The sequence below is a fragment of the Camelus bactrianus genome, chromosome 32 (assembly GCF_048773025.1).
Source record: "Camelus bactrianus isolate YW-2024 breed Bactrian camel chromosome 32, ASM4877302v1, whole genome shotgun sequence".
In the NCBI taxonomy this organism is placed as follows: Eukaryota; Metazoa; Chordata; class Mammalia; order Artiodactyla; family Camelidae; genus Camelus; species Camelus bactrianus.
This window is the reverse complement of record NC_133570.1, coordinates 23820754-23832693: the sequence shown is the minus strand read 5'-3', so window position 1 is coordinate 23832693 and position 11940 is coordinate 23820754.

The following is an 11940-nucleotide window of genomic DNA, read 5'->3' as shown; positions in this document are numbered from 1 at the left end:
TGGAGGGTCCATCTTCGGCGTGGGGGCCCTGGGGCCATTCCAGACATGGTGCCTCAGGGAGAATGAACCACCTGCCCCAGCTGGGCCGCCTTTTCCCCACTGCATGGGTCTTTCTGCTGGCCCAGCCCTTGTCCCTTCCCTTTTGCCTAGGTCCTGAATGGTTCCCACCTTGGAGCTCAGACCCTAAAGCTGAACTTGGGGGAGACCAAACGGACCTAGACGCCACCGGGAGGGAGGCAGCCTGGCTCGGGGCAGGGGTGGGTACGCGGGGTGTTGTCTCCAGAGGCGATGGAAGCAGCAGTCCCAACCGCCTGAAATTGCCCTGAGGCTGGAGCACAGGGGGCCAGGAGCTGGGGAACTAGTGAGGGGACAGAAGCTCAGATGGGCCACGTGGGTTTCGGAAGCCAGGCTCTCCAGCTCCCCAGAGGGCTTGCAGCTTCCACACCAGCCCGGGTCTCAGCAGGAGGGGGCAGGATGTGGCGTTTGCCACAAGCCCCTCTCAGCCCTGGGATATGGCTTCTCATTAAAATCTGAGGACCGTGTGTGGGGTGTGCCCCTCCAACATCCTTCTCTCACCTCAAACAGAGGACGTGTGTGCAGCTCATTGTACATGCTGGTTTTGAATTTCCAATTTCACAGAATATTGCCCCAATCGACATTCACAGGGAAAGGAGATGGGATGCACTGCCGGGAGGATGGGGTGTGGGTCTGGGGGAGGCAACCAAGGGGCTATGACACTCACCTCCATCTCTCTCTCTCCTCAACCTGGCTCAGATCTTTCAAAAAGGGAAATAAAATCTCTGCTTCACAATGGTGGTTTCTGCACTGCTGTCGGTCTCGGGGTCAGAGTCCCGCCTCATGTGCCCTGGGTGCAGTTTCCTGCTTGGGGGGCTCTGGGAACAGGGTGAGGAGCTTGGGGAACGACGAGGCTGGCAGCTGGAAGCCATAAGTGGATGGCATGCCTGAGGCAGGCAGGACCCATGATGCCTGGTGGCCAAGAAGCCTGAGGTTGGAGGCAAGGCGCCCGTGGCCAGGTGGGGCAGGGGAAGAGGCTGTCCTGGGCCAGACGGTCCCCTTGGGCTCCTGGCTTCCGGTTCTGCCTTCACACTGTGGTTCTTTACGCCCAGGCCTGGCTCCTTCTGGTCTCTCTGAGAGGCCCTTTCGCAGCACCTACTAAAGCAGCCCCACTGAAGCTCTATTTCTGCAGCGCCTGGTTCAGTCCCATCTCCCCCCGCCTGCACCTGCTCTCGCACCTGGCACGCACCTGTCTCACTGCGTTTGCCGTGTAGACAAGGGCACAGTGAGGCAAGAGGCTCCCTCTCCCCCCCGGGGGGGGGGGCTCTGGGTGTATGTTGGACTCTCTTTCCAGCCCTGCCCTCGATTTACCCACACTCCGTCCTTCTGGACAGGCCGGGTGGCTCACTGGTATGTCAGGCGGGTGCTGGCCCAGGGGCCCAGCTTCAAGCAGAGGGCACAGCCTCAAGACCTCGGTCTGGCCACAGCCATGGGTGCGGCCCAGCTCGCTGATGTTCCCTCCCCATAAATAAAAGATTCTTCTCCTCCTTCCAGCCTTTCGCAGCCGCCGCCGCCTGCTCAGGCCCGGCCCTTTGTGCCCACGTGTTGCCATGGAGACGGCGATTCAAAGGCCTGGCACTTCAAGGCTTCCCTCCTCTCCTGGAGGGCCCGGGCTGGGGTAGCTGGGATGGTGGGCTGCAGGTGCCCCCCCCCCACCTCCATCCAGCTAAATGCCGGGCTCGGCCAGTGGGGGTGTTCACACCCTCTGCCTCTCACTCTGGTGTGGGCTCCTCTGGGCCCACCCAGGAACAGGTGCACTTTACAGAAATCTTATTCAAAATTGGACATAATGAGGGAAACTGAGGCATGATGGTCCCTGGATCCCCAGGTCTCTCTGCAGCCCAGCGTGGTTCTTGGCACATGAGGGCTGCAGCCCACCACATGGAGACCACAAGACTCTGGACGTGCCCTCCCCGCTCCCCAGCCAAAATCGCCATCAGTGCAGTGGGCCGTTCCCTGCCTGGGTGCCCACAGGGTCCCCAAGGCTCTGGGACCCAGGCCTGGGGAGATGCTGCCCCCAGGATCAGACGGCCCAAGGCTAGCAGGCAGGGCACAGGGGCTCCTGATCCAGGGCCTGGCCCTGGTCCTGGCCCTCTGTGCCTCTGTGTTCACTGTGTGGTGTCTGTGTCTGAGTCACCCCATCAGGGGTGCCGCGGGGTCTTTGAGGCTCTTCTGCTCTCGTTACGTCCTGTGCACCACTCACACATTTCATCTCCCCATAATCCACCCTTTAATCATCTCCTCAGACTCATGCAACTGAAAAAGTCTACAGCAGAATTTCCTGGTTGCAGCCACTCCCCTCCCACCCACTCTGGTGTGGCAGAGGAGAGGTGGCCATGGGGGATTGTCACCCCCCTCACTGTGGCCCCCGGGCACATCTGGGACAACTTCGAGCCTCAGTGTCCCCTCCTGCGTAATGGAGGGGCCATCCACCCTTTGACAAATGTCCGCAGATGCCAGGGGGCAGGGCTCTATGCTGGGCCTGGGGACAGGACAGCTCCTGTCTTTAGGGAACACTTCATCCCCTTCTTCCAACCCAGGAACTCATGAGGGCGACCGCTCTCGGACCTCACTCCCCTGTCCACGCCCCAGAGCCACTGGGCCAGTGAGGGACCTCCTGGGGAGCTCACAGAGGGAGGAACAGGTGCAGAGCTGGCTGTACCCGAGGCTGGCCCTGCGGGGCCCAGGGTTTGCAGCCACTTCCCCTGGCCTGGACCCCTTCCCACCTGAGCAGCTTGGCCCAGGGCAGGACCCACCCTCACAGGCTGCACAGATGGTGCCATGATCCTGGTCCTGGGAGCCAGCAAGGGGTGTGGACACGAAGAAAGGGGGTGCAGGCGAGGACCGCATGGCAGGGCACAGCAGGGGCTGGGCGGTGTCTAGGTGCTGGCCCAGCACAGTGCCTCGGGGGCCCTCCCTGTTTTACATTAGACTCTCGGGAGCAGGTGCTCCCTTCTAGAAAGATGCTGGGGTTGGCTGTGTCCCTTTTCAGTAGAGAGGTACCCTCTGATCAAGCAGGCCTACCCACCCCATGAGAAGCTATGAAATGCAAGTTCATGGGGTCCGGTGACATATCTGGCCCAACTGTCCCAGAGAAGGGGCCACAGCTGCCTCTAGCTGCCTCCCACTAGTGCACTGGGTCCCCAAACAGGAGGTTTTAGTGGACATGTGTGGCCCTGGGTAAGTCTTCCAGGTGTATAAGGAGAAAGAGGGAGGAGGCCAGGACTGCCTGGAGCCTCTGGCATGGTGGGGCCTGGGGCCTGGCCCCCAGCAGGTCACTAACAGAGCCGGGCCCTCACCCCACACCCACCCCAACCCCTCGTCACTCCTGCAGATGAGCTCGCAGACGTTACCTAATTGGGGCAAATCTGGGCTCCCTGGCCAGTAAAGGAGAGCCCTACCATGGGCAGAACTCTACTTGGCCCCTGCTTGGGTGGGCACAGTCAGCTGAGCACCACTGTCCACATGCCACCTCCCCTGAGCTTAGCGGGAGGGAACAGGTGTTTGTTCTACCAGGGGAGCCCCCAGCCCAGAGCAGCAAGGTCGCTCACTAAGGAGGGTTAAGGCTATAGTGTTGGGAGAGGGTTGAACACTACCCCCATGACCCTCAGGATTGGGCACCCCCCACCGAACTCTGATTTCTGCAGAAATGGAAGGAGGCCAGAGAGGAAGGGAGACTCAGCCACAGCCTCCCAGGAGAGACCAGCTGGGTCTGAGCCCACTGACCCCACCCTCTTCTGGTGGCTCAGATGGGACCACCCCTTATCCCACCAGGAGAGGAGGCAGGGCCAGGTGCTCGGTGCAGGGATACCCTCTGCAGACTGAGAGTCAGCCTCACTCAGAAGCCAGCGCCGTGTCGGGTTGTAGGATTGCACCCACTGGGCTCCCACCACCAGGAAGGGCAGTTCAGAGGATGAGGGGGTGGGGCTGGTGTCAGCGAGGGAGAGCAGGGGAGAGCAGCACAGGCCTGGGCCCCACGGGGTGAAAACCGGCGTGCACTGCCGGGGTCGCTCCTGGAGGCAAGGTGTTTTCCCATTTCATTCTGTATATTCCAGGCTTTCACTGACAAAACCACCTCTTCTTTTTTTTAAACTAAACTTTTGAATTTTAGAACAGTTTTATATTTACGGAAAAATCGAGAGGGTAACACAGGGAGCTCCCATACATCACATACCTAGTTTCCCCCATTGTTGACATCTCACTTAGTGTGTATTCTAGATGAACCAATATTGATACATTATTATCAATTGAAGCCCAGCTTTATTCCTTTTTCCTTAGTTTTTATCTGATGTCCTGTTTTTGTTGCAAGATCTGCTTTTCAGTCATTGAAACTCCCCAAGAACAAAGGGACACATAGGTGTGGTTTGTCAGCTGGGCTCCCCAGCCCCCCAGGCATCTGGGGGGCTTCCTGGGGCCTGGACATGGTGGAGACAGTGACCCACCACACATCTGGTGTGGCCCTTCCCTGCTCCCCACCTCCTGTGCACCATGGAAACTATCCTGGGCCTCAGTCTCTGCCCCAACCACACCGTGCTCAGCACCCGACAGGCACTCAGCAGAGCCTCCTTCCTGCTCTTGGCTGTGGCCAGGTGCTCCTGGGGCTGGACTCCCTGCTCCCAAGAGCCTGGGTCCCCCAGACAGAGTATCCCCGTCCCAGGGTCTGCTCCCCGAGGGGCACACAGGAGGCATTCCTGACCCTGCAGTTGGAGTGGCTTCTGGAGTTGCCTCCCCCCATTCTCACTCCCAGTCTCACCCCCGTTCCCCACTCTCCTCCATCCTCCCACCTCAGCTGAAATGGTGACCTTTCAGGCAGAGAAAGTCCTGCCAAGACCAGACAAGCTGGTAAGTTATGGTGGGTGGGGCTGGGGGGGGGGGCAGTCCACAAGCTCTGCTTCTGGGAGGGCAGCTCCTGACTCATTCTGGGCTATGAAGCTCAGCTGGTCAAGCAACCCCTCGTTGGTCACGGGCGTAGGGGGCAGGCAAAACTAGGCAGGTAGGTCCTTGAGGAATCAGCCTTGGCCACCCTGGCCCAGCACTCGGGACCAGCTCTCTGGCTCCTCCTGGCAGCCCTCCTGGATTACTCACCTCTTCTCCAAATGACTGTTGTGTCTGTACCCCCCAGATAGTCATCCCTAGGAAGGACCTGCCAACTTAGGGACCCCCGACCCACTCTGGGACACCCTCAGGGATGCTACCCCCCCACATCCCACCTCCCCTGCCTTCCCCATTCTTGTTAGTTCTCCATCCTATGAAGTAGGAAACTGAGGCTAGGAGGGAAGAGGCTGTCCAGGGTCACGTGGCCAGCCTGCGGGACACCCACGATTTGCTGGCCACTCGTGACAAGTGGGGACAGCTGGGATGTGCTAGAGCAACGTGGGCGAAGCCTGGACCCATGAGGAGGGCAGTGGAGCACGTGGTGCGAGCTGCAGTGGGGGCTTGTGGAGCAGGGCCCCCATGCTCCCCTGTTAGTCTGGCACTGCTGCCGACAGCAGGACAGCAGGACCACAGACGAATTCCAGCAGGTCTTGCTGGCACAGCGCCAGTGAAGGCAAGAGGGAGCAGGCCCTTCCTCACAGCTGGGACACCAGGAAAGCTCCTGCCTGCTGCCTTGTCCTGGTGGCAACTGGGAGGGGATGGGGTCATTTGTTTTATTTTAAAATAATGCTTTATTTCCTGTTTTGACTGGATCCCCAACCTGTGATGAGGAATAAAAGCGGCACAAGAAAGTGTCTCCCTCTTATCCCATCTTCAGCCATCTGTGGGTGTCCCCCTACCCACGGCCCTATCTGGAGGTGTCTCCTCCACTCCCAGCCCTATGTGGGGGTGTCCCCCCTCACCACCAGCTCTACCTGGGGGTGTCCCTCCTACCCCCAGCCCTACTTAGGGGTATCCCCCCACCCTCCAGCCATACCTGCCAGTGTCCCCTACCCCACTGCAGTTCCTCGGGGGTGCCCCCTCTCTTGTAGAAGGGGTACCTCACCTTAATAAACTTTGCCACCCTGACAGGGGATGGGGGGACAGCATCTCACTGTAATTTAAATTCACATCCTTCTCATTTTGAGTGAAGTTGAGCCTTTTGACGGATTCACTTCATATTTTGGTCATTTTTCTCTTGGGTTGTTGGTCTTTTTCTTACCAATTTGCAGGGATTTGTTATATATAACAGAAAGTGTCCTTTCATGAGATGAGTTGCCAATATTCCCACAGTATGCTGTTTATCTTTTTATTTTGTGTCCTCCCCCACCCCTGCCCTGCCATGCATCTGCCTTTTATTTTTATGAGGTTGAATATATCCATCCCGTACTTTATGGTTTCTGGTTTTTGTATAATTCTTAGAATGATTCAAGGTTATAGGGGTTTTTTTTTCTAAATTATTCTGGTAGTTTTATGGTTTCTTTTCCATTTTTTAAAGGTTTGGTCCACTTGGAACTTATTTTAGTATCAAGGAGTGAGGTAGGGAATCAAAAATTTCCCCCACATGTCTGTTTAGTTGTCCTAAGATGATATATTTGTTATATATTTTGAATTATGTATTGAACAATCCATTTTTCCCTCCCAGATTTCATCTGCTCCTTTCTCATATTTGCATTGGAGTCTCCTTCTGAGTTTTCTCTCCCATCATCTGACTGTCCACGGGCTGTGTTAATTATTGTGGTTCTAGAATATATTTTAGGATCCCACATGGCCCGTCTCTCTCAGTATGCTTATTTTAAAATTTTCCCTGGGTTTCTTGCTTGCTTATTCTTTCACGTGAACCTCAATTACTTTGGCAGGGTCTCAGAAAACAACCAGTCAGAGCCCCAGCGAGGCCGAGGGCGCAGGGCCGGATCCACCTCCACCGACCTGCGCCCCCGCTCCCGCCCCCGCCCCCGCCCCCGCCCGGCCAGCCCCCGTCCTGGTACGGGCGGAGTGCGCAGGCGCAGTGCTGTCCGGCGTGCTGGACTGTTTCTCCCCCACCCCACTCCTACCCAGGCCCTGGAAGGGGAGAGTGCCAAGGGAGTGGCCCAGGGGCAGGACCTTCTCTCTGGGTGCCCTCACTTGTCTAAGGGAAGGGAGGTGGTCCTGGCCGAGCCAGGATGCTCTGCAGGCCCAGGTGTGGGCCCTTCTGCTCACATGCTCCTGAGCTGAGCCAGCCCACCCTGTGGGACAGGCTGAAGAGACCCAGTGACCAGAGCAGGTGGGCAGCACTGGGCAGGATGTCCGGGAGAGGAGCTAGGCCCGGGCAGGTGGCTGTGGCCACCTTGCTGACCACTAATTCCAGAGGAGGCAGCAGCCAGTGGGCCCTCGGGCCAAACTTGCACATCCTTAGCCCCGACCCTGGAGCCGAGGCCAGAGCCCAAAGCCTGAGTATTGACTGGAGCCTCCCAGAAACCCAACCCTCAGGCCAGTCAGGGGTGGTGGCTGGGATCCAAAGATCCAGGACAAAGGCGGTCCACGGCTCTGCGCCCGGGTCCCCCCCTCACCTGTTCTCAGCTGTACCCCCAGGGTCCAGACTCAGTTCCCAGAGTGTCTGGCCTGGGAGAGCCTCCCCTGGGAAGAACCAGCTACCTGACAGGGAAGGGCTGCAGCTGGATGGGCTGATGGACCGTGGGCACTCAGCAGAGGCTGGGATGGGCTGGGTGGCAGACCCTAGATGTCCTGACGCAGGGTGGGAGAAGCGCCTTTGTGGCTGGCATCAAACCTTGGCCAGCCTGGCCTGTCAGCAGGAATCCTAGCTAAAAATACCCCAGTCTCAGAGGCCCGCCTGCTGCTGCAGCTGCCGTAGAGCCCCTTCCTCACTCCAGGCGCTGCAAACATCCCCTCCAACCCCCATGGAAGAGGCAGGCAAGGGGGCCCATTGAACAGATAAAAAAACTCAGAACCTGCACCCAGTGAAGCCAGGGCCCATCTCCAGGCCTGGCCACAGAGACCTCTGTCTCACCTGAAGGCCAGTCTGGTCCCTGCCTTGTTCTCGGCCTGAGACCCTGGGCAGGGGTCAGGGTGAGGCTCAGTCTAGGATAAGCTGGGGCACGCGATGAAGGCTCTGCTGACCCACCCTGTGCATGGCTCTCTGTCCCGTGGCTCTTGGGGTGCAGAGCCACTTGCTGGGGGGGCAGAGCCTCAAGACCTTGGGCTGAGTCACCCCAACAGAACGCATGGCACCAGGTGAGTGCTAAGTGGGCTCTGTCCCAATTGGCTGCCCTATTAGTGCATCAGTCCCAGCAGGCTTCTGGGTGACCACATGACATGGGCACAGCTTTTGTTTGGGGTTCATTAGCTGAGTGACTCAGGACAAGCTGTCCTCCCTGGGGCTCAGTCCCCCCCCCCCCCACCGTACCCTGTGAGGGTGAGGGGAGTGGAGTCCAAAGAGGTATAAGGGTATCTGGAATTGGCCTCCCAGTGTGTTTGTTGAATGACTAAATGACTGAGGAAGAGAGTGGATGAAGGCATTGAGGAGGGGAGGGCCGGGGGTCCCCCATGGCGCCCTTTGAGTGGGATCTCTGAGCTCCAAGTTGGACTGGCCCTTCTCTGCCCTCAGCCTCTCCATCTGGAAAATGAAGCAAATCTTCATGCTCCATGGATCACAGCAGCTCGGAAAGGGTCTCGGGCCCAAGAGACCTGGGAAAAGCAAGACTGTGCACTAAGCCTGAGTCGGTTCAGTAGGACCCGCTTCACTGGGATCCCAGAAGGGCTCTGCAATGCCCACCCTGCCCTCCACTCCTATCTACACCAGCTGGCAGCCAGGGCGATGCCTAGGGCTGCCTTCCCACCCCAACGGGCAATCTTAGGTCCTCTCACCAGGTGTCCCCCCTCCCCCGACCTGGTTTTGACCGCCCGCAGGGCTCCCGGTGTGAACAGCGGCTCCCAATTTAGCTGTCACTGCCGGGTGGGTGGCTCTGGAAGGATCCGCATTCCCTGCAGGGGTGGGGGAGGGGCATGAATCCAGCATTGATGCCTTGGGCACAGCCTGGGGACCCTGCCTTCCGGAGCTCTGCCCCTGCACCTCACTTTGGGCCCTCAGGGACCAGAAGCGTCTGAGCCCCAGCCCCAGCTGGTATGCAGACAGAGGCCAGCAGCCTTCACTCATGGAGAGAGGACACTAAGCCCCTCTACCAGCGACCACTAGGGAGACCTGGGGACTCACCACCCTCATCCCAGGAGTCAGCAAAGGGGCAGATCCAGCCTTGGGGGTGAGGTATCAGTGCTGCACATCCCACTCAACCTGAGTCACCTCCCCTTTCCAGGCTCTGGCTCCCATTCTGGAAACCGGCCACAGGAATCAGAGGTAGGGGGCGAGGTGAGGCCCACCACTGTGTAATACACAGGCCCATGCACATGCTTCATTGACCATCCCCAGCAGCCTCAGGGAGGTGGGAGGTACAGGTGTCCCCACAAGGGGCACATCCAACATGGTGGAATCCAGGAGGCCATCCTGTGGGAGGGAACCTCTGTTTGATGTGGAGGTTGGAAGCATTTGGAGATGGGCAGGCCCAGTGGGATACTTGGAGATGCTGCCAGGGACTGGGATGTCGGCCCCTCCCTGCGCTGGCCCCTGTTGCTGCTGTGTGCAGCTTTGATGAATAAGAGATGAGGAAGCAGATTAATTATGGCCTAATGCGTACCGAAGCTGGGCAGAGGGGCTCCTCGGGGGTGCAGGGCTGGTGACAGAAGGTCAAGACACCCTCTGCAGCCCGGAGGGTGGTGGGGGCTTCTGGGTGAAGTAATGGCTGTGGGCAAAGGTCATCCTGCGAGGGGCTGCCAGATGTGGGTTGCCCTGGGTGCCCCTGACCTCCGTTTTCCTGTCTATGAAATGGGTAGTGGTGGTGATGTCTACACCACAGGACAGAATGGGATGATGCACTTAGCAGGCCTGGCACAGAGTCCTGTTGGGCCTTGGACAGGCAGCTGCCCTCCGTGGAGAGAGCAGATGGCAGGCTGGTGCCCCCCCAGCTCCCTGGCATTAGGACCACATTCCCAGCCACCCACCAGAGTGCCAGGAAGGGTCACATTGGAGCAGCACCCGGGCCAGAGCAGATTTGCTGCATGTCCTCTGGGCTTCCTAACAGGATCTCCCCTGCACTGCCCGGGGATGTCCCAAAGTGTGTGTGACAGAGACCGTGCCCTTCGTTCCCCGCCCTCCCCGGGAGGGTGTGGAGGAGCTGCGTGCCCGTGGGCACCGCTCCAGCTGCAAAAGCAAAGCCACCACAGGCGCATCTCTCCAGGCTGGAAACGAGCCCTCCTGGAGCTTCTGGGTAGGTTGAGCCCTGTCCTGTCACCCAGCACCACCACAGCAGCAGGGGCCCCTCGTCGAAGCTGGATTCTACCAGACCTGGAGGTTTGAGGGAGAATTCCACAGGGCCCTCTTAGGGCCCTGTGCTGGCCTCTCAGGGAATAGGAGAGGTGGACAAAGGAGGGAAGCTGACTAGCTGACACAGCCCAGGAGGCGACAGTGTCTGCCTCATCCACAAGCTGCCTCAAATTCAGAGAGGCCAAGGGGATGGGCTGAGGTCACACAGCTGGGAGGGCCCTCTCATGCCTGACAGGCTGACCTCACAGGCTAGTCCCCAGGACCAGGGGGGTGAGGCAGCCCTGCACGTGGCCTCACTGGAGGGATGTGGTGGGTGAGCTGACAGAAGGCCCTGGCCTATGTGTGGTGGGTCTGAGGGGGGGCAATTCAGGCAGAATCCCAGGTGACAAGTTTGTTCAGCCCCAGGAGCAGAGCTCCAGTCTCCAGTCTGCAGTCTCCAGTCCATGTTCACTCCTAATCTCAAGGGCCAAGTGTCCAGAAACCCTGGGGAACTCAGATTGGCAAGGCCCAAATGGCCTGTCATCTCTCCACCCATGCTGGGTGTTCCAGGAAATGGTCAGCAATGGAGCCAGGCTCTTCCCATGGGGTCTCTGGCCCCTTCCCCAGGCACTGATCCCTGGGGCTGGCTGTGTTCCCTGACCACAGGCTCATGCTTTCCTGGGCCTGCCCATACCCAGATAAATGTGCCTTAGCTTGTCCTCCCCAGGTCTCTAGCCTGAGGAGCCAGCTGTGTCCTGCTGGAGGCCGACTGACCTTCCACCCAGCCCTGCTCAGCTGCCCTTCTGCCTGCCAGGAGCCCCTTCAGTGCTGCCCCACACCTACCTCCCCCTTCCTCCCAGCCAACACCCACCACCAACACCCAGGAGTCAGCCCACAGGCCGAGCTAGGAAGGCGCTGGCCAAGGTGCTGACTGGGTGTGTGGCGGCACAGGAAATCTTTTCCTAGGCCCACAGTGGCTGGCTTGCAGGCCTCAGCCCCACTCCCACAGCACATACCTGTGGGCAGGTGGTAAGCTTAGGCCCCAGGTCAGAACAACCAGGAACATCCGGGCTTGGTGGCTGAAACACGTGGACCTGTGCCGCAGAATGGCTGCCCCCAGCTGCTGCAGGAGGGGGTTTGAACCTACAGGCAGGCAGGGCACAATCTTAGCAGTGGCAGGCCCGCCCGGGGTTCTAGATCCTTACAGCCACCCAGGAGCATGGGATCCCGGTCCACCCCAGCCCTGGCCTCAGAATGATGGCCACATGGCTTGTCATCTGGTCAGAGATGGCCCTGTGGGGAGAACTCTTCCTGATCTGGGAGCTGCTGCATGCAGGGACCCTAGGGGAAGAGCTGGCACAGGGGACAAGCCTCAACCTCCTGCTGGCTCTGTGGACTTGGCCTCAGGTCCTCATCTACACAAGGGGCACACACCTCTGTGTGGCTGTAGGAAAGAGTCTCCCAGCAACCAGTACCCACCGGGGAGGTACTGCAGGTGCCTGGCCAGGGGCGGGCACAAGTGCACAGGAGCTGGGGGGTCTTGGCTCCCTTCACCTCCTATGTGTCTGGGAATTGCATGCACTCCACAGTGACCTGGC